Below are 23,272 nucleotides of genomic sequence, written 5' to 3' on the forward strand. Positions count from 1 at the left end.
TTCTTCAAACTTCTAGAGATATTTTCCTTCAATTGCAATCAGAATTTCATGATCTGAGAAAAATATACAGTTTAAAGTCATTCTACCTTTGAGAAGATAAATTCCCCATAAATTTTGAACTAAACCATAGAATTTTCTATGTTTCTGAAAATCCTCCAAATCTGGTTCTTCTTCATGAAAATCTAAGACTGCTCAATCTTTCCAATCTTCTGAAAAAAAGATTCCAGAACAAAACTTTTTCTGATTTTAATTCTAGTGAAATTTAGCACATGTTTTACCATTGCTGTCAAGAAATCAAAAGCTTGCCCTGTTTTGCTGAAACCAAAAAAACTGGACTTCTCTTGTTCTCAAGGCCTTTTGTACTACAATTAGAAGTTCAGGGTTTATATTCCTAGGTATGTGTAATTGTGGGATACACAAACCACTCCTCATCCAAAACTGCTTCAACTCTAGATACTCTAAAATACTTAGTATTGCTCTGGTAGTAAAATTGTATTTCTTCAGTTGAATATTTATTTCAACTTTGAGTTTAATCTATTGATGAATGAGTTCGGACGTACTCTCCTTGTTAAAGATCTTGAAATTTTTTGAAATAATAGATTCAAACTCTTCCAATATTTCTACCACTTCTCTTAGATTAATTGAAAAAGATGTATTTGCTGGAATTGTTGGATAATTGATTAACCCTTCTAGAAAATTTCTCTTTTCCTTTGCGATTTCTAGAGTCCTTCCCAGAAAATCTTCAATAACAAAATCAACTTCGATTGTTTCTCTATCCTTCCTGAATTCTAAAATATTTCTATTGATTGCAGCTAAGTCATTTCTCTGCCTACCCTCTCCTTTTACCTTCCTGGATCTAGGGTTCTGGACACACTGGGTGCTGTAATGTCCATACTGATTGTAAAAAAAACACTGAATATGACTTTTGTCACTGGGCCTGTCATCCTTTCTGGACGAGCTTCCCTTCTTCATTTGGTTTTGTTCCAGAACTGAAACTGGTCATTCTCTCTTCTAAGAAATACTTCTTCCTTTTTCTTTACTACTTCTTTCTCACTTTCTGGAGTTGAAAGTTATATGCCTTTGTTTTTCAAAAAATCTGGCAACTGGGTAATCTGCCACCTTATGTCTTTCTTGACAAATTGGACATTTAGAATGGCTGCTACTGCTAGTGCTACTGCTTGTCATTAGATCTGCAAGACTTCAAATATCTGATTAGAGTATCAGCAATAATATTATCATTTCCCTTAATATGTTCTATATTAAAAGAATAATATTGTAATTCGTTTTCTTCATCTAATCAATTTTGCTTGAATGCATCGATTTAACTTAATTCCCATGAAGTGCTTTACATAGGAATTATCTGTTCTAACGACGAATGGTTTTCTCAAGAAAAGTTCATTAGCCTTAATTCCTTTAAGGACTACCAATAGCTCCTTCTCACGAACTGGGTAATTCAACTCTGCTCCATTAAAACACTCACTCTAATATCTACTAAGGTGCTCTGTTTTATCAATCTTCATGATTTTTAAAACACATTCCCATGCAATATCTGAAATATCAGTTTCCAAAATTATATCTAATTCTGTGCCATTTGGGTATTCTAATTTTGGCAAATTCTCGGCTTCTCTCTTTAAGGCCTTTACTACTTTAGTATCTTTTGAAGTCAATTTCAAGAATTCTTTACTGAAACCTTTTTCTGAATTGGTGATGCCTTTTCTACCAAATTTTTTATAAATTTTCTAATGTAATTAAATACTAATAGAAAACATTGACACTGCCTTCTATCTTTGAATTCATTAGGAAATTCACATAGCCTTTCTGCTATATATGGTTAAAGCTCCTCTTCACTGCCTCAAATTTTTAAACCTAAAAATTCATTCTAAGGTTGCATCTAAATGATTTTTCTTTCTGAAAGAACCATTCCTTCATTTCTAAACACTTGTGTCACCTGCTTTAAGTGTTCTAAATGGTTCCTAGCAGTTTTGCTAAATACTAGAACATCATCAATATAGACTGCAAAAAATCCAGTCATTCCTTCAAACGTTTATCCATCCTTCTCTAGAAGATTCATGGGGCATTGTTTAATCCAAATGGCATAACTAGCCATTCAAAAAGCCCAATCGGTGTAATGAAGGTTGTAAAAACTACTGCTTTTTCCTTGACCTTTATCTGCCAGTATCCTGACTTGAAATCGAATTTTGAATAAACTGAAGGTTTTTCCCTTCTTATTCTATTTCTAAGAGACTCCTGATTAGGTAAATTATACTCATCATCTATTGTTTCTCTATTAAATCTCTATAGTCAATAACCATCCTGACTTTTCCACGTTTCTGCTCAGCATGATTTGTTACCATGAATGCAGCACTCCTGTGCTCACTCGTACTGTGCCTAATTGGTCCCAAATTTAATAATTGTGGAATTTTCTTCTCAAATTCTCTTATCATTTCATTTGGATAACTAGTCCATTTACTCCTGATAATTGTATCGAGATTTTTAAGCACAATATCAACTTATGGCATGGCCTTCTGCCATAATTCCTGCAGATTCTCCGACCAATTTTCTAAAAGCCTCTTCTTGATTTCTTCAAGATTACTTTCTTCTTCTTCTGAATGATTTACCTTTAGGATACTTCCTGATACCAGTTCCTTCCAGTTATCAAGTTTCTCTTGATAATTAGATTTTTCTTCTGGTTTTCCTCCCTCGACCATCATATAATTCTTTATAATAATACCTGAGGATTTCGGAATGAAATGGTTGTCTAGGATTATTCCATTTGAAAAATATCGTAAATGGCTGATATTTTCTAAGGAACCTACTTCCCAAAAGGAAATCATTTGATAATTCTGGAATCAAGCAAAGGATCTGCTCCTCATAATCTTTGTTGTTCATCTTAATTTTCACGTTTTTGGCAACTTCTCCTATCTAGAGTAATGAACTGTTACCAAGTATAACCCGAATATTTTCTTATTCATAAGTCATTTCTGGAAATCTAATCTTTGTACAAGACCACGCACATCCAGTATCGATAAGGGTTGACATCCTACCTTACTGATAGAAATGTTTACTAATGTTGCCCATTCTTCGATTTTGGCACTCAAAATGGATGTTCCCATATATGCTATATGAGATTGGTCTTCTTCCTCATCTACATAGATAGGGATTCTTATGGTTCTTTGACCAACTACCCTTTTATTGCTTAAAGTTCTCCTTAATTCAGATGGTCCAGATCCTTCTAATCTAGTTTCTGAATTAATATCTTCCTTTCTAGATACACTCGCTCTACTAGGAGTGTACAGTCACTCAGAGGTTCTATTATGACTAATCTATTTGCCTCTTGTCGTTTTGACTCTGGCAAAAGATTTTTCAATCTTTCTTCTGTTCTTGGGGTTAAACAAATCTACGGCCAACTTAGTGCTCTCAAATTTACGACCTTTGGTTGTAATCCTCTGACTGAGTCAATTTGATTTGTCTCGAAGAGTTGAGTGAATCTACTAACTCCCATTCCGAGGGTTGGTTTCCCCGTATTATAGAACTTTAAATATAGTTTGGTAATAAGTTTGATGCACTTCCTATGTGGGCTACATTTTAACATATTCTGTCAGTCTCGTGTATTGACTCTAATTTGTAAAGTTTTCTCCACACTCTTGCCTTGAAGATCTACGTGTAAATCTGGTATGATTTTCATCCAGGCTACTCTCGAATGTAAGTTAGCCCTTGCTCCTCCTAGTAAGGACCTACCAAAATTACCGATACTTTCATCCATAACTACAGTAAGGCTAGGAAGATCTTGTCATTTCCTAACCAATGGATCGATCCCTACTTGGATAATTCCATAGTGGACATATCTTACTCTTTTATCCATTGATCTCTGGACTTCTTGTGTGGTGAGTAATGGAACTATAAATGTTCCTGCATCTGTACTAAATACTTCTGCTATTACCTCTTTCTTGATTACCTTTACAGTCTCTTTGTAAGGTATCCATGAGGTCTGATATGCTTCAGTCCAACTAGCTCAAGGCATCTTCCATTCCTGACAATCCCTACTTTCTGAAGGAATTTCAGTTTCTGTAGTTTGCACTAGATCTCCTTCTTCCCCTCTTAGAGAAACTAGTTCTGGTGCTTTATCTACTGCTCTTATCATAGCTAGTCTTCGTTGACTTAGCTTCAAATTATAAGGAGATTCCTCTTCTGAATCTTCTTCTTCATTTTCCGAATCGGAGTATTCTAAGAAAAAAGAATAAATACTCTCATCATCTGAGTCTATCTCTTCTCCCAAAATCGGTTCATAAAGCAATTCTAAAGAATTCTCCATCAAGATACTATTGAGGCTACCCTTCTTTTTTCTACTTCGGGACAATTATTAGCCTATGGCCCTTCTTGACACAAAACCAACAACAGTCACAATTCTCCAGAGTCTTTCCTTGCGCACATTTAGGATATTGTCCGTATTTTTTCTTGAACGATTCATTGACATCTTCTCTAACCCTACTAGGTCTAAGATATCTTTTCTTTGGGTGCTTCTGCCCTTTTTTTAGAGCTCTTCCTTTTTCTAAATTTCTTCCAAGTCTTTCCTTTGACTTTGGATGTTTTCTTCTTATGTCATATTCCTCCTGCACAACTAGTTGCTACTCATTCTGAGTATCTAGTTAGTCTCTGGTTATAACCATATCTTCTTGTTACCCTACTTATCTTGAGACAACATCCTGGATTCATATAAGGCATGTTTCTTACATCCTGAAAAATATGCTGCTACATACAGTAAAATCTTATCATTTGTCTTACTGTTTCAGCTCTAACTCCGAGAGTATCTGATACTTCTGTATCTCTCTCTAGTTTCTGCTTAACATCTTGTTTTACCACTTCTAGCCAATTACCGGGTAATTTATTGATAAAAACATCCTTTGCGTATGCTTGATCTTGTGGTCCGAGCTTATAATACCAATATTGAAATTCACAAAGAAATTCTTCAAAGTAACACATGTCACAGATCTAAATCTTTTGTGAGAGCCATCCTGGCTTTTTCAACTAGCTCATCCCCTTTATCAACTAGCGAATATCCTACAAACACCTGTTTGAGGAAATCTGCTATGATAGCAATTACTTCATCTGGAGTTTTGATAGTGTTTATGATAATGGTACTCACATCTGAGTTCCTTTGAAGTATCTTCCAAAAATCTCCAGCATTTCCTCTTAGTGTGGCTATTGCAAATTTATATGCTTGCTCCACTAACCAAGATTCGATTCCTCTACTAAGGATATGATATCTAATATCCAGATCCCAATCATCAATCGCAACTACTGGATCCTTCTCGCAATTGAGCCTTAGGATTGTTCCGTTCTGGGGTACTCCCTCTAGAACACTTCTTCTTGGTCTGAATTCCTCCTCAATTCTTCTTGGGCAATTTAAAACAGGCTCCTACTATTTTTCCGTGGATTGGAGCATTTCCTTGAAAGATAACTTCTTTCGCTCCCATGGTTGAGGTTCCATTCTTAGGGGCTGCCATACCGGCTTTGCATCCCAAGATGAAACTTCTAGAAAACTTACTTGCACTGTTTCCCGATAACTTGATGGTCCTGCTCCTACAGATCCACCTCTTGCTGAACCCTTATTGGTTTTTGCAAGAATTTTTTCGACACTAGCTACTTTCTTAGCCTTGAGGTCTTCTACCTTGTTAAGCCTTTTATTGATTCTCTTCTGAATCTCTGAGACTTCATTCTCTGTTCATTTTTCACGATGTAGTAATTTTTCCAATTCATCCTAAACATTCTGGATTTCTTCTGTTATATCTGACGAAACTTTTGTTTTATCAATGTCTTTGAGAGCACTCTAAATCTCCTATTCCTGTGCATCTTCGTAGTCTTTAGCAATATATCTTCCTGATATGCTACTCCTAACTTGAGATGATTAAGGGTCTTCTCCCTTACTGAGAGATTTTATTTTGCCCTCATAACTTTTCTTATTTCTCTAATTATGTTCGTGATGGACTGACTATCCTTCATTTTTGAAGATTAATGAGATTTTGGCCGTTTGATTCTAATCCTAGAGTTCTATGGAGTTGTTCTAACAGCCACTCACACTACCTAATTCTGGATTGATAAAGACTAGTCTGTCTTTCAATCTCTATTAGTTGTGATTTTAGACCTTTCTTAACTCTTTTTAGATCTATCACAATAGGATCTGATTCAAAATTGGCTTTAGAAGAAACTAGTTTGAAGTATTTCTCTCTCCAAACTTCTTCTATTAAATTTTCATAAAATCTTATATTTGATTTTATTAAAGCCTTTTGATAAAAAAGTGACCCTTGTTCTCGGTCTCTACTGGGGGCCTAGAATAGATAAAAAAAAAAAAAAAATTAGATAAGCCTTTCCTTCTTCATCTTGAGAAAACCAAGAGGGGACTGCCTTTTCTAATAAATTTTTCTTCGATGCCACATCACATCAAAAGAAAATAAATTAGGGGAAGTTGGCTTTTTCCACTCCAGCTAGTTTCCTTCTATTATTTTAACTTAGACTATAGACAAATCAACCAAATAGTTAAAACTAAATAATACATCATTTAAAATTCTTTCAGCATCTCAGTTTTCATTTTTAAAAATAATTTCGTTTCTCCATAACTATAAACACCTACAAAAGCAACCCATAATTTTAAACGTCTCATGTTGTTCAATTTTCTTTCTCAAATGAATTTTAGAAAATTCCAAATGAGTCCCCTATTAAGTAGTCATGCATTATGACAAGAATTCCCAATTCTTGTACATTATCATTTTCTCCCTTTTTTGTTTTCTCATAATATATATTTATATATATTGAGGGATCATTTTGAAGTTTCTCTACGCCAGCAAAGAAAGTGGGTCCATACATCGAGTTTATTACTTCAGCATCAACTGGTTGGTCCATATAAAATTGCTATTTAATGACATTTTTTATATACATTTAAATTTATAAAATTTCATTATAAGCTGTTAATTCTTGAATTTTTATTTTTTGAAATTATATATCTCCTTAATAAATACCATTATAGAGTATGAACTAATTTTTCACTAGAACTTTTTTGACCGCTTCTGTGTGTGTTCATACAAATTCCATCGATATGATTTTTATTTTTTTATTGAACAAATTAATAATTATGATATAACCTTTTGTTTTTAAGAAAAGAGGATTCATTAATCAAAATTTTACATACTAGCTCACACGGCCAAAAGGAAATAGTATCAGAAAATCCTTACCATTGATCAACCAAGTGCGCTACTACGCCAAATAATTGAGAAGACCATTAAGCTCTCTACTAACGTAAGTAAACAAGTAACAAAGAAAATTGTTCTTAAGATTATGAATATCCGTATATTAAGTATTTATTGTCCCAATGGGATTTTTTCCCAATATCATTAGCCACACTTTTAGCATCTAAAGTACAGCAACTTCCCTCCAATTCTTTTTAATGGCCTCCATCAAACCCTCACGAATTGCTCATGATTCAGGCCCCAAAATAGGTCCAAAAACTAGATATGCATTCCTTGTACATCTTGAAAAACCGAATTGGTGACTGCTTCTCCTAAAATTTCTCTTTCCATGCATAAGATAAAATTAATTAGAATAAGTTGGTTTATTCCATTCCAATTAGTTTCCTTCTATTCCTTTAGCTAAGAGGGCTCCATAGTAGGCAAATTAACCAAATAGTTAAATAATACATCTTTTTATATTCTATCAACATCCTAGTTTCCATTTTCAAAAATAATTTTGTTTCTCCATTTCTTATAAGCACCGACAAAAGCAACCCATACTTTTAAAACTCTCATCTTGATTTTTTGTTTTCCTAAATGAATCTTTAAAAATCCCAAATTTTGTCGTCTTGATTTAAAGGAATTTGAAAAGGGGATGCGAAGCAGATTCACTAGACTTCTTTACATTCCAAGAATAAATGATTCACCTCTTCAAATTCCTCTCGTAGAATGTGCACGATCAATCATCATTTCTATAATGCTTGACCAAATTATTTTTCATAGGCAAGATGTTTCAAACAAGCTTCCAAAGAGGAAATCATTTTTTCTTTTGGATAATAAGAATTTTTTTCTTACTATTATCAAGTGTGGGGCTTCATCTACTCTTGGTTTCCCTCAATGGTAAGATAGCAAGCTTAAGTGATTTCTATGCCTGTTATGTTCCTTGGATATATTTACAAGTGGTATTCAAGATGTTACTTTTGAAATTTTAGTTGTGAATATAGGCAAATTTGTGGAGGGTTCTCATTGACTCATTTTTTTTTTTTTTTTTTTTCTCTTTTAGTTAAGCATAAGATGTTACTTTTGCAACTTTAGTTATGAATATAGGCAAATCTACGGAGGGTTCTCAATGACTCATTTTTGTTCTCCTTTAGTTTAGCCCAATGCAATGCATAAGCAACCCAAAATAATCTAATTAGGTAAACATAAATATACAAATACAGCTGGCTTATGCAATCTAGATTAATAGCAACAAAGATAAAATGGAAAGAAATTTAAAGATCTATTTCTAAAATTCTTATTTTCTCCATTTATACCATACCTTCCTTCAATCAATATTCTATTTATATTGTTTAACCAATCCTAATATTAAGTGTCATAATTTGATGAAGAATTCTTATGGTATTCGCATTTTACAGTGTGCAATTTGTTGGTTCGGTGAGGCACCCAAAAGGGGGGTGAATTGGGTGGTTTTAATTTTATTAATTATGATAATTTTGAAAACAATAATTTGAAAACACACAATAATAATATGTAATTAAGTTTAACACATTCAAGCAAGGCAACAAAATGATATTTCATAAATCACTTATGTGAGTAAGGTGTAATCCTTGAAAAGGAAGGTGTACTCCCAAGAGCGGGGGTGAATTGAGATTTTTAAAAAATTTCTTTATAACCTCTTTTATTAATTCTTTCTCAACTCTTTAATTTCAGAAATCACACATATATAGTTGATTTGTATTTCAATCACAAGTTCAGCTGAGAATTAATTCAGTTATAAATCTTTATGAATGAGAATACTAGATTTGATACTTTGTAGGTTTTTCAATACTTCTTCCAACACTTTAAATCAACACCCAATAAACCAATTCAATCAACCAAGATGAGCTTCACAATATGAAACAATATATCAATTCTAGCAATGCTTCCAAGATTCAGCTTTTGAATATGACAACCCACTCAACAAGATAAGCTGGATTTCAATATGAAAAGAAATAAATAATTCAACCAAGCTTCCAAAACTCATAAATTAAATAAACCACTTTCAATATTAATGAGATTTGGTATCTATCAATTAACAAATTAATGAGTCTTAGGTGTTAATCAATCAATGTACTCCCTTACGCTCGGTACAACGATTCAACAATCCTAAACCGTCAACAAAACAACAAGAGAATTTGGTGTACAAAGACACTTTCAACAAAAGTTGATTAGTACACGTTTAAAGTATAGTTATATACTTCAAATTAAAATATAAAATATGGAGAATTTGAAGCTTTAGATATCTATCACCATAATATTCTTTCTTTGATTGAAAGATTCAGAATTTGTGCACAAAGATTGGTGATAAAATATCAGCAAGACTCAGTAGAAACTTCAGAAAGTATGTGAACAAGAGAGCTTTTGAAGATTGTAAGCCATAAGGCTTGATTGCTGATTTTAATTCTTGGTATATAAAATCCTTTGTCTTAGGGAGTAATTATAGAGGTTAGAAAGTGTATTTTGTCGTACCCAAGTGACTTGGAGTGTTTCTCAAGTTTTCATAACGTTTAGAATTCAAAAACTCAATTTTGGACACTTCCTATTATTTTTGAAAATTTGAATTTCGAATGGTCAGTCGACTAGACTCAAGAGGTTAGTTGCCTGGACTTTTAAAATCAGTGAAAATTCAAAGTCAGTGTAGGGTCAGTCGACTGGGCTTTTACTATCTACCCAATTTTATTCTGCATAAATGTTTAGTCGATTGGGCCAGCAAGGGTCAATCGCCTGGATAGTTAAAAATTGTTTTTCAATTTGTTTTCAAAATCTTCTGTGTTTTTTTTTATACTTGTTAAAACACTTTGAGACTCTTGAAAATATTTTCTGGGATTTTTCAAAATATGGTCTCTAAGTCAATAATTTATCCTAATAAGCTTCAAAGAATCCATATTGACTTTTGAATGAAGTACTTACATAAAAACTTAAGACTTAAAAACGTTCTAAGTTCGGAGTCTTCATGTTTGTCTTTTGTTAAGTTCATCTGAACTTTGAGCTTCAATACTCTTTTAAGCTTTCACCAAATCATCTTTGAATCCATGCTTTCATACTCTTTAAGTTTTCAATATTCAACTTGTTCTTGGAATGTAATCTTTCAATAAGGCTTGTAATCACTTAATCCTAAGCTCATATACTTGATTCCTGAAACATCATCACTTTAACCAAAACATACAATACCCTTGATTTTTTATCATCAAAATAAGATTTGTAAGTTATGTTAGGCTAACAATCTTGCCATTTTTAATGATGACAAATAAGGAACAAAAAATTGAGTGAACCTTAATAAGGCTCCCCTTTACAATAAGCATACTTTTAACAATATTTGGAAAGTAAGATAATCATTCTTATGATGGTATATCAGGTAATATCAAATTCAGTTTCAGACTTCATGTATGTGTCTTAGCTATGGCTTATATATATGTCTTAGGTTTGTCTCAGTTTTGCTCAATAATTCTCCCCCTTTTGACATCAATCAAAAAGAGATAAAGCAATATGCGTATGCATACTAAGACAAAGATTAGAATTAAGCACAAAAACGTAGAATACATGTGCCATGTAAGAATCAATAAGTCCTAAATATAAAAACCTGACATATCAATAACAAGCTTTCAAAAAGATAAGCAATACGAGCAATAAGCAACAAAAGAAGCACAAAGCTGTTTGTAATACAAATTCAGAATAGCCAAATAAATCTAAGCATTCCCAGCATCATCATCAAACTCATCATATTTTCCTTCTTCTTCATCTTCTTCTTCTTCACTTTCATCAGAATCAACTCCCATTGGAGCCTTTCCACGTTAAAGAAGAAGTGCTGGTCATATACTGTTCAATTCGGTCAAGTCTCTGGTCTAGAGAAGTATAGTTTTCCTGAACAGTGTTGTAGTTAGCACACATTTTTGTACTAAAGTCTATAAACTACTGATGATAAGACATAAACCATGAAGGTGCATCAAACAAAGGAGCTGGTTGCTGAACATGAGGTGGAGCTGGTTCAGTAGCTTGTCTCGGTGGTCTCCGTCCTCTCAGAAACCAACCTTGCTCGTGTTTCTTGTATCCCATTTGTTTCAGAGTTATGGAGCCAAAAATATCATATCTAGTCCATTTTATGAATAACTCAGTGGGAGTGGTGACATCAAGATAAGCAAAGAGCTGGTTAAGAATACCACCTTATGGAAGAGTAACTCGTCGAGAGTCCAATCTTGTCCACATCCATTTTTGAATCAAACTTGACAAGTCGAGTTTCTTTCCTTTCAATAAGCACCACATGACGAAGCAGTCGACGTAAGACAAATAATCATGTGATCCTGCTTAGGGTAAAATATTATACGTGATAACTTTCTAAAGAATTTGCACTTGGAGGTTCAAATTTTTATATTAAGGAGGGGTCTTGAATTGGTCTGGCTCTTCAACCATAATTAATGGTAGGAATTCATCAAGGGTAAAACCTTGTTCCATGATCCAATTTTGTGCAAATGCAGGACACTCAAAGTCTCCTTGGCCAATACGAAGAATGGGGGCCAATGTTTTCGGAGTTAAGCTAATTTTCTTTCCTCTAACTTTGGTAGTGAGTACTGATTGTCCTTGAACCATGTTTGCATAAAAGAGCTTAACAAGATTGGGATATAGTCCTTTTGCTTGATATACCACATTCTTTCAACCTATCTCCTAAACATAGGTAGGATGTTTGGAAATTCCAACTCTAAGAAAGTTGTATCAATGATCTTACCAAGTATTGGTTCAGTGGTGCGAAGATGATTTCGATATCGTTGTTGGTCTTGAGGAGCAACGAGCCATTGATCAATATTTTTGTCTTCCTTTCTTGAAGTAGCACCACTGTTTGTTATATTCTTTGTTCGTGGCATTTTGATGGATGAATGATGAAGAAAACCCTAGAAATCCGAAGGTAGGAGATGTGGGAAGATGATTTCCACACTTTTATTGGAGGATTTTAGGTTCAGAATCAAGAGAGATCAAAGATAGAGTTCAGGTGAGTTAATGGAACATGGTCAGTTGACTTGAATGAAGAAAGTTAGGGTTTCACTCTAGAAGTATTTAAGGTCCTGTAAGTCCAGTCGACTGGGGTCCTTGAGTTCAGTTGCCTAACCTTTAGAGAAATTGAATTTCTGCATGTCAGTGGCTTGTCAGTTGACTGGGGTCCTGAGCTCAGTTACCCGACCTCACCAAATTTTCAATTTTGTCTTCTTTCACTCATCTTGTATCCTTCCTAAACCACTTCACTACTGTGTAATAGGCCACGTTCTCTTCATATTGATATAAACCTATCTTTTGGAAGAGGTTTGGTAAAAATATCTGTCCATTGGTCACTTCTGTTCACGAATTCAAGTAAGATATCTTCTTTTTGCATATGATCTTTTAGAAAATGATGTCTTATGTCTATATGCTTGGTTCTTGAGTGTGATATCAGATTTTTGGAAATTTTATTAGCACTGATATTATCACACTTTATAGGTATAGCAGAGTATTCTAAATTAAAGTCTTTTAATCATTGCTTCATATAAAGTGTTAGTGCATAACAACTACTTGCTGCCACACTTCAGCAGTAGATAAAGTTACGGAGTTTTGTTTCTTAGAAAACCAAGATACAAGAGATCATCCTAGAAAATGATAAGTACCACTTGTACTTTTCCTATCAATCTTACATCCAACATAATCAGCATCTGAATAACTAATCATCTCAAATGTGGTGTCCTTAGGATACCAAAGTCCGAAGTTAATAGTACCCATGTAAGAACCCGGACCGTGATAGGTGAGTTTAATTAATTAAGAAAGGAGCCAGATGGTAATTAAACAAGCTTCATCGACAAAGCTAGATTTCATCGATGAAGCCCTTACATTTCTCGTCGACGAAGTTTAGAGGCTCGTCAACAAGGAGAAGCCAAGGGGTTTCGAAAAATTAGAAATCCCAGGCTCATCGACGAGGCCATCGTCTCATCGATGAGCTATCTATATGACCTCGTTGATGAGGCCGCCATTCGTTGACGAGGACGGCTGAGTCAGAGGTACTATAAATAGATATTTTCATTACTTTTCAGCTAAGAAATCTCATTTTCTCCCTCTATCTCTCTAGAAACTCAACCTAATCTCCATCTCTTTAGATTTCTTCGTTATTCATCGTGGGAATCGTTGATCTAAAGTTCCCATGAGAATCGTGGAAGGATTCTCTACAATATCTACGGATTGGATCTTCGTTTCGGGTGTTTTCGAGTTTTAGCCCAATCGAGGTAAGACTCGGTTTTCATTTCCGTTCCAGTACTTTTGTAGAGAATAGAGTCGTGAGTATATTCTATGTTGTATGTTATAAGTTTTGGAACTCGGTTTACTATTTAGGGGCCTTGAAGTTCGGGATTTATCATTTGGGGAAAAGGTAAGGGGATTCAGTTTATGTCGGTTATTTTTGAAATTGGACTCGGCGAACTGTGGTTCGCGGTCTTGTGTGCATTTTGGTTACTCATTTGGGGGGGATCTAATGGGTAAAATTATAGGTTTTTCATGGTTACAGTTTTGGGAAAAGGGGGGTATTGGGTTGCATCCGTGGTTTTGTTGAAAAATCGTATGTATATAATGATTTATATTGTGTAATAGGGATGACCATGCCTTGACTTTATTTAAACTGTACATGTTTGGAAAACCATGATTTTAGATTACCAAATGGGTGTGGTATGTTCGGTCGGGGCGTGACAACTTGGTATCAGAGCTAACCAGATTGTTAGGTCTTGTAGACTTGGTTAAGCTTAGTTGTGAGTACATACCAGAGTATAGGATGTTGGATGTGGGTAGAGTTGGTTTAGGGTTTTTCCATTGCTAGACCTGGACTTGTTGGCAGTATTCTGTGTTTTACCTAAAATGACGATTTTAGTAAAAGCAAGGTAGACCATTGATGACTTTCGTGTCGGTGTGATAGGATAGACCTGAACCTGACAAGTGGTAGTTAACATGATTTGCGTTAGATAATTGTGTTAACTGTATGTTTTGTAGGAGTCTTGATAAAACTTTATTGTGTTTTCAGAATGAAGCCCAAGGATAACGACCTGGGAAGTGGCTCTGAGGAGACTGCGAGTGATGAGTCTCCTACTGTGCCTCAGGGTTTGACGAGGCAGGTTTTGCGGGAGATCAGGCGGAGTGTTGGGAGACGCGAACGCTCTCCTACTGCTGTGAGGTGCACCATTGAGAGGTTTACACACATGCATCCTTCGACGTTTTCTGGTGGACATGACCCAATGATAGCTAAAGACTAGGTTGAAAATACAGAGAGGATCTTGGAAGTTCTACACTGCATGGATAGGCAGCGAGTCCTCAATGCTACCTTCCAGTTATCTGGGGGGGCAGGTCGATGGTGGACTATAGTGAATCTGCTGGAGAAGCAGAAGGGCGGTCTTGTGGAGATGTCTTGGATCCATTTTAAGGAGGTATTCTTTGATAGATACTTCTTGATTTCTGTTTGTGATGCGAAGGCGGATGAGTTTTCTAGTCTGACTCAGGGGAGTATGTCGGTGCAGGGGTACGCTGCTCGGTATATAGAGCTATCCCGATTTGCACCATGCTTGATCTTGAACGAGTATGAGAAGACTCAGAGGTTCAAGAAGGGCCTGAAGAAGGATATCCACAGATTGGGGGGGGGGGGATGCTTCAGATTTAAGAGTTCTCGGTTTTTGTGGATAAAGCCACTATGATCGAGACTGGTATCCGAGAGGACGAGATGGAGTAGGAGCCGAGGAAGAGGTCAGTACCTTCTGGTTCTTAGTCAGGATCTTGGCAAGGATCGTGGAAGAGGAGGAACAGGGGCTTAGGTTACCGTTAGAATACCGAGCATTAGAGTTTTCATGCGAGCCAGTCAGGTGATCGTTGTACCAGGTGCCACCAATGGCATAACGGTGAGTGCTGGTCGTTTGGAGGTAACTACTACAACTATGGCCTATAAGGTCATATGGCTCGGGATTGTCACGCACCAAAGAGGGGTACGACTTCTTCAAGTCAGAATCGAGGAAGTAATCAGGTATCCTAGAGGACTTATTAGGTGAACACAACTCCAACATGAGTGTATTCACTTACTCTAGCAGATGCCGAGCATGCAGGGAATGTGGTGACAGGTACTTTGATGTTGCTTTTAAATAGAGTTGTAGTTTTATTTGATTCGGGTGCGACCCACTCCTTTATCTCTATTAATTTTGTGAAATTGTGTGGGGTGGAGACCTGAGTCATGAATAAAGTATTGTATGTAGTCACGCCATCTGTGAGTGTATCATTCTATAGGAGGATGTTAGAAGACTACCCAGTGGTAATTCAGGGGAAGCTGCTACCAGCGAATCTTGTGGTATACGACATGTCGGGGTTCGATGTTATTTTGGGGATGAATTGGTTGTTCTCCAGTTATGCTATGATCGACTGTCATAGGAAGATGGTAGTGTTCAGACCTCTTGGGGAGTAGGAGTTTGAGTTTTTGGGATCATGTGTGCGTTCGACGCCACATATTCTATTAGCACTACAGGCGAGGAGATTACTCTTGGAAGGATGTCAGGGGTACCTAGCTTGTGTGAAGGAACCGCCATGAGATGAGTTAAGGCTCAAGGATATTCGGGAAGTTCGCAAGTTCCCGGATGTGTTTTCAGAAGATTTACCTGATTTACCTCCAGATTGTGAGGTGGAGTTTGCTATAGAGTTGCTGCTTGGCAAGACACCGATCTCTAAAGCTCCGTACCAGATGGCTCTAGCGGAACTTTGGGAGTTGAAGGAGCAGTTGTAGGAATTACTGGACAAGGGTTTCATTCGACCGAGTGTTTCACCCTAGGGAGCTCTAGTATTGTTTATGAAGAAGAAGGACGGGTCGATGCGTATGTGCATTGATTACCGTGAGATTAACAAGGTGACTGTGAAAAATTGCTACCTTTTGCCTTGTATAGATGATCTCTTTGACCAGCTGCAGGGTACGCAGGTCTGTTCAAAAATTGATCTACAGTTAGAGTATCATCAGGTGAGGGTTCGATTCGAAGATGTTGCGAAGATGACTTTTCAAACCAGATACGGTCACTACGAGTTCTTGGTTATGCCATTTGGGTTGATGAATGCTCTGACAGTATTTATGGATCTTATGAACAGGGTTTTCCATGAGTACCTGGACCGGTTCATAGTGGTGTTCATTGATGATATTTTAGTATACTTGAGAAGTTCAGAAGGGCACGAGAACCATCTAAGGTTAGTTTTACAGGTTCTGCGGGGAGAAGAAGTTGTATGCTAAACTGAAAAAGTGTGAATCCTGGTTGAATCAGATTGCATTCTTAGGCCATGTGGTGACTAGTGATGGTATATTAGTTGATCCTAGCAAGATTGAAGTGGTGGTCGATTGGGTGAGGCTGAAGAATGTGCAGGAGGTTCGGAGTTTTCTGGGAATGATAGGTTATTATCGTCGGTTCGTGGAAGGTTTCTCTAAACTGTCTGAGCCTCTGACTCAATTGACCAAAAAGGGGGTGAAGTTTGAATGGATCAGTGATTGCGAGCAGTTCTTTCTTGAGTTGAAGCACTGGTTGGTTACTGCTTCAGTTTTGACCATTCCTTTGGGGGATGACAATTTTGTGATTTATAGCGACGTGTCTCTGAAAGGTTTGGGTTGTGTGCTTATACATCAGGGTAATGTAATTGCTTATGCTTCTTGGCAACTGAAAGATTATGAGAAGAATTACCTTACGCATGATTTGGAATTAATTGTTGTTATATATGTACTGAAGATCTGACAACACTACTTGCATGGTGTACGGTGCGAGATTTTCATTGATCATAAGAGCCTCAGGTACTTTTTCATACAGAAGGAGCTGAATATAAGGCAGAGATGGTGACTTGAGTTGATCAAGGACTATGATGCATCCTCAGTTATCACTCTGGGAAAGCTAATATGGTGGCTGATGCGTTGAGTCGGAAGTTGGATCATGTAATAGTATTTACAGTTGTGACTCAACATCACATTAGACAAGATCTGGAGAACTCAGGTATAAAGTTAGTGCGTGGTGATAATCAGGCTTACCTTGCTAGTCTGGTGGTCCAGTCGACTTTGTTTGAGTGTATAAAGGCCGTGCAGGCTAGTGATGCGGAGTTGGCAGAGGTTATAGAAAAGGTACAGTAGAGATTTACTACGGAGTTCAACATCTCTGAGGGAGGTGTGTTGACGTTTGGGACCAGACTATGTGTTCCGAATGATGATGAGATCAGAAGGATGATTCTAGAGGAAGCACTTCGTTCATTATATACGGTACATCCTAGTAGTACGAAGATGTATCGTGACTTGCGCGAGACCTTCTGGTGGTCTGGTATGAAGAGGCATATTGCTCATTTTGTGGAGCAGTGTCTAACGTGTTAGCAGGTGAAAGCTGAACATTAGAGGCCGGCAAGACCGTTGCAGCCTTTGCCTATTCCAGTGTGGAAATGGGAGCACATTTTCATGGACTTCGTTACCAGATTGCTGCCAACTTTTCACGGGCAGAATGCCATTTGGGTGATCGTGGATAGATTGACGAAATCTGCTCATTCCATACTGATGAAGGTTAGCTACCCTTTTAGTAAGCTAGCATATTTGTATATGCATAAGATAGTTAGGATGCACGGAGTACTAGTGTCCATTGTGTCAGATTGAGACCCGAGGTTTACCTCTCGTTTTTGGAGGAGCTTGTAGGAAGCATTGTGGACGAAGCTTACTTTTAGTACAACATTCTGACCCCAGACTGATGGACAATCGGAGAGAACAGTACAGATCTTGGAGGATATGTTACGGGCTTGCGTGTTAGACTTTGGTGGTAGTTGGTTACAGTTTATGTCACTTGTAGAATTTGCCTATAACAATAGCTTCCAGGCTAGTATCGGGATGGCACCGCTCGAGGCTTTGCATGGTTGGAGGTGTCGATCTCCTCTATATTGGGACGAGGTTGGTGAACGTTAGGTGTTAGGACCTGAACTTGTTCAGCAGACGTCTGAGAAGGTGGATTTGATCCGGGATAGGATTAAATTGGCTTAGAGTCGGCAGAAGAGCTACGTAGATGTTCGTCGCTGTGAGTTAGAGTTCGAGGTGGGGGGTAAGGTATTTCTGAGAATGGCTCCGATGAAAGGGGTGATGAGATTTGGGAAGAAGGGCAAGCTGAGCCCGAGGTATATCAGACCATTCAAGGTTCTTGAGCGAGTGGGTCTAGTAGCCTTCAAGATTGCACTACCCCCAGCACTCTCGAGGATCCACGATGTGTTTCACGTATACATGTTGAGAAGGTACATGTTGGATCCTTCACATGCTATTAGTTATGAAGACTTGGAGATTGGGGATACTTTAGCATACCAAGAGATACCTGTTTAGATTCTGGACCATAAAGTTCAGAAGCTTCGTACCAAGGACATACCATTGGTGAAGGTATTGTGGCGGAATCACGAGATTGAGGAAGCTTCTTGGGAGCTGGAAATTGAAATACACAGGAAGTATCCACAATTGTTTTGAGTTATGTGTGTTACCCTGCTTGTATTGGAATAGGTGGTTGGTCTTGGGGAGTGTGTATTGTGAACTCTGAGATGATTTGTATATGTAACCACGGTATTCCTCCGCCATAAGTGAGGATATATATATATATATATATATATATATATAATGGGGTTGCGTTGTAGTAGTCTCCAATTTCTTTCTAAGAGTTATGTGTATGAGTTTACGAATGAGAGATGGCAAATTTCAAGGACGAAATTTTTGTAAGGAGAGGAGGTTGTAAGAACCCGAACCGTGATAGGTGGGTTTAATTAATTAAGAGAGGGGCAAGATGGTAATTAAATAGGCTTCGTCGATGAAGCCAGAGTTCATCGACGAAGGCCTTACATTTCTCGTCGACGAAGTTCAGAGGCTTGTTGAGGAGGAGAAGGCGAGGGGTTTCGAAAAATCAGAAATCCCAGGCTCGTCGACGAGGCCATCATCTCATCGACGAGCTATCTATATGACCTCATCGATGAGGCCGCCATTCGTCGACGAGGACGGCTGAGTCAGAGGTACTATAAATAAATATTTTCATTACTTTTCAGCTAAGAAATCTCATTTTCTCTCTCTATCTCTCTAGAAACTCAACCTACTCTCCATCTCTTTAGATTTCTTCGTTATTCTTCATGGGAATCGTTGATCTAAAGTTACCATGAGAATCATGGAAGGATTCTCTACAACATCTACAGATTGGATCTTCGTTTCGGGTGTTTTCGAGTTTTAGCCCAAAATCGAGGTCAGACTCGATTTTCATTTTCGTTCCAGCACTTTTGTAGAGAATAGAGTCATGAGTATATTCTATATTGTATGTTGTAAGTTTTGGAACTCGGTTCACTATTTAGGGGCCTTGGAGTTTAGGATTTATCGTATAGGTAAAAGGTAAGGGGATTTGGTTTATGTCGGTTATTTTTGAAATCAGACTCGGCAGAACTGTGGTTTGCGGACCTGTGTGCGTTTTGGTTACTCATTTGGAGGGATCTAACGGGTAAAACTATGAGTTTTTCATGGTTATAGTTTTGGGAAAAAAAGGGGTATTGGGTTGCATCCTTGGTTTTGTTGGAAAATCGTATGTATATGATGATTTATACTATGTAATAGGGATGACCGTGCCTTGAATTTAGTTAAACTGTATATGTTTGGAAAACCATGATTTTAGATTACCAAATGGGTGTCATATGTTTGGTTATATGAGCATGCATGGTTGTGTTTTTTTTGTGAAATGCAATCAAAACTGGATACTAAGTTCTTCCAAGTACTGAGAGTGTCCAACTCTATATCTGAGGGTGTATGAAATCGCTGGCCATGGGTTGGTAGAGTGTCCGACTATATATCCGAGCATGTGAGCCTTACTGGCTGATCACCAAAGGGTGTGGATCCACCAGTTTGTATCGGTACGATGCCATAGGAGCTTGGGGTTCACCATGTGCCGGGGACACCGAGTACTATGGGTCTATAGGGCCGACGTCGGGTGTTATGGGTTGGCTACGGGCCGAAGGGTGTGATGACACTGCTTGATTATGTGTGTGTGTGCTTGTATGCACTATGTTGAAACTAGTACTGGAACTTGCATTAAACTGTGTATGTTTTGTTGTCATTATAACACTTGAATGTCACACATTGATATAACCTATATTCTTCCTTACTGAGAGGTGTCTCACCCCTGCTGTACGTACATATTTTTCAGGTCCTTTGAGTAACTGGAACTAGCGTCCTTTGAGTTGGGAGCATAGTGGTCGGTGTACTGCGAGAGGTACTTGGGTAAGTACTAGGACTGTTTCGGGTGGTCTTTTGTGGTTTTGGCTGACACCCGGGTTGTGTTTGTATTATGGATATGGAATTCCTTGTGTATAGACTCTGGTATGATACCATGTATGTATATAATGACCTTTTTTCGCTGCGTATATTCTATTATTTATGGATATGTATAGGGTGCCTTGGAACCCCACGGGGTTGGACCCTCACTTATTATTTTGTATCTTTGGATGACTTGTTGGATACACGGACAAGTTAGATTACATTTTCACCCCTGGGTCCCATATCTGGGGTCGGGGCGTGCAACCTATTAAGTATCTTAATATCCTTTTTATGACTATTTGATGAGACTCCTTAGGAGTTGACTAAATTGTGTGCACATGCACACGCTAAACATTATATATGGTCTACTAGCTATCAAGTATAACAAACTTCCTATCATACCTCGGTAGTATTTCATATCAACTGGTTTTCCTTTTTCATCCTTATCAAGACTTATGGAAGTACTCATTGGATAGGCTTGCTACTTTCCAAGTTAAATTTCTTAAGCATGTCTTTTATGTACTTTGATTGATTTATAAAAGTTCCATTCTTGGCTTGCTTAATTTGTGGTCCTAGGAAGTAGGTCAATTCTCCCATCTACTAGCAAAACATCATCTATAGTTAAGGATGGTTCTTTACCTATTTTTACGATTATGATGATTTTACCTTTAGAGTTGTTGCCGAAGGTGACATGCCCTTCATCCTTTTGCATTAGGGTAATGAATTTTGTTTTATCCCCGGTTATGTTTCTTGAACACCCGCTGTCCAAGTACCATTTGTCCTTTGATGGAATGGTCCTAAAGCATACCTACAAGAAAGATTTAAGGTATTACTTTTGGAACCCAAACCTTTTTAATCATTTTTAAGTCATGTCTATTTTTAGTATTAACTTTGTAACGCCCTAGAAAATTATATGCATGGAAGTGCAAAAATAAAAATAAAAATAAAAATAATAAAAAATAAATATTAATGACTAATTAATTAATTAATTAATTAGATAATACATACATATATATATATATATATATAAATATATATAAGATAAACATAATATAATATATTATCTATATATATATATATATATATATATATATATATATATATATATATATATATATATATATATATAAAGGTATAACCTGAATCTTCTTGAAATTGAATCTTATGAAATCAACATAAGACACCCCCCTACACAAACACTCACTCTCTCTCACCAATCTTGTATCTCACTCCTCTGCCCTTCCTTCTCTCTCTCTCCTTTATTTCCTCAACACAACGAGCACTGATTGGAAAACAAAAAATATCACTGCGTTCCTATCTCGGCCACCAACACTTTAACCAAAGTGGATTCGTGATTAGGGTATGGTAAGCACCACTTCTAGGGTAAGGTAAACTCTCACTCTCTCCTTAGTTTTTCCTTAAATCTTTAGCCAAATCGACGATCAGACACCACCACGGGGTCCTAGCTCTGATTCTCGTCATTTTTAGAAGTGTAAAAAAGAAATAAAAAATAAAAATAAATATTAATTACTAATTAATTAATTAATTAGATAATACATATATATATATATATATATAAGATAAACATAATATAATATATTATATATATAAAAGTATAACCTGAAGCTTCTTGAAATTGAATCTTATGAAATCAACAGAAGACACCCCCCCTGCACAAACACTCACTCTCTCTCTCACCAATCTCATATCTCACTCCTCCATCCCTCTTTCTCTCTCTCCTCTATTTCCTCGACCCAACAAGAACCGATCGAAAAACAAAAAATATCACTAGGTTCCTATCTCGGCCACCAACACTTTAACCAGAGTGGATTCGTGATTAAGGCATCGTAAGCACCACTCCTAGGGTAAGGTAAACTCTCACTCTCTCAAAATTTCCTTAAATCTTTAACCAAATCGATAATCGTACATCACCACGGGGTTCTAGCTCTGATCCTCGTCATTTTAATCGGAGCAGATTTTTAATTTGGGTTTCCTAGGTACCACTCCAAGGCTAGGATGAGGATGAAATTATATTCATTAATTATTTTTAAAGTTTAATTAGCTATTGGGAGTGTGTAGGCCTAGAAAATATTAAAATAATTATTATTTAGTGAATTGAATTGATTGATTTGGGGGAAATGTGAATTCTAGGGTTTTGAGTTTCGAACGTCGCGGGCATGGGATTGAGTATTTTAACAGGCCTTTAAGTAAGTCGAGTAAGGGGAATAAATTATAACAGTTATTTTTTAAATTACTGGTTGAGTAATTATGTGGAAATTATGATATTTTTCTTGTGAATATTGTATCGTGAATATCAGACGAAATTGAGTGGCATGAGGAACATGAAAAATATTTTATACTCGAATTGTGATAAAGTGGAATAAATATGCATATGTTTTGGAATGGAAAGAAATGAGAATGTGAGATATATTGATATGATGATACCAAAATGAAAATATAAGAGATAAAGATATGTTTTATAGAAATGATGAAACGTGATATGCAGAAATAGTTTTTACTGGAAATGATAAAATGTAAGATACATATGTGTTTTATTCGAAATGATGTTATACGTGATATAAGATATGTTGGTATAGAAATATTGAATTGAGCTATATATTGATATGAGATGAAATATGAATTGGAATGATGAAATGAAGCAGAAAATGATGAGAATATTACTGATGTGATAAAATGTACCAACATATTGAAGTGA

The sequence above is a fragment of the Malania oleifera genome, chromosome 2 (genome assembly GCF_029873635.1).
Source record: "Malania oleifera isolate guangnan ecotype guangnan chromosome 2, ASM2987363v1, whole genome shotgun sequence".
Classification (NCBI taxonomy): domain Eukaryota; kingdom Viridiplantae; phylum Streptophyta; class Magnoliopsida; order Santalales; family Ximeniaceae; genus Malania; species Malania oleifera.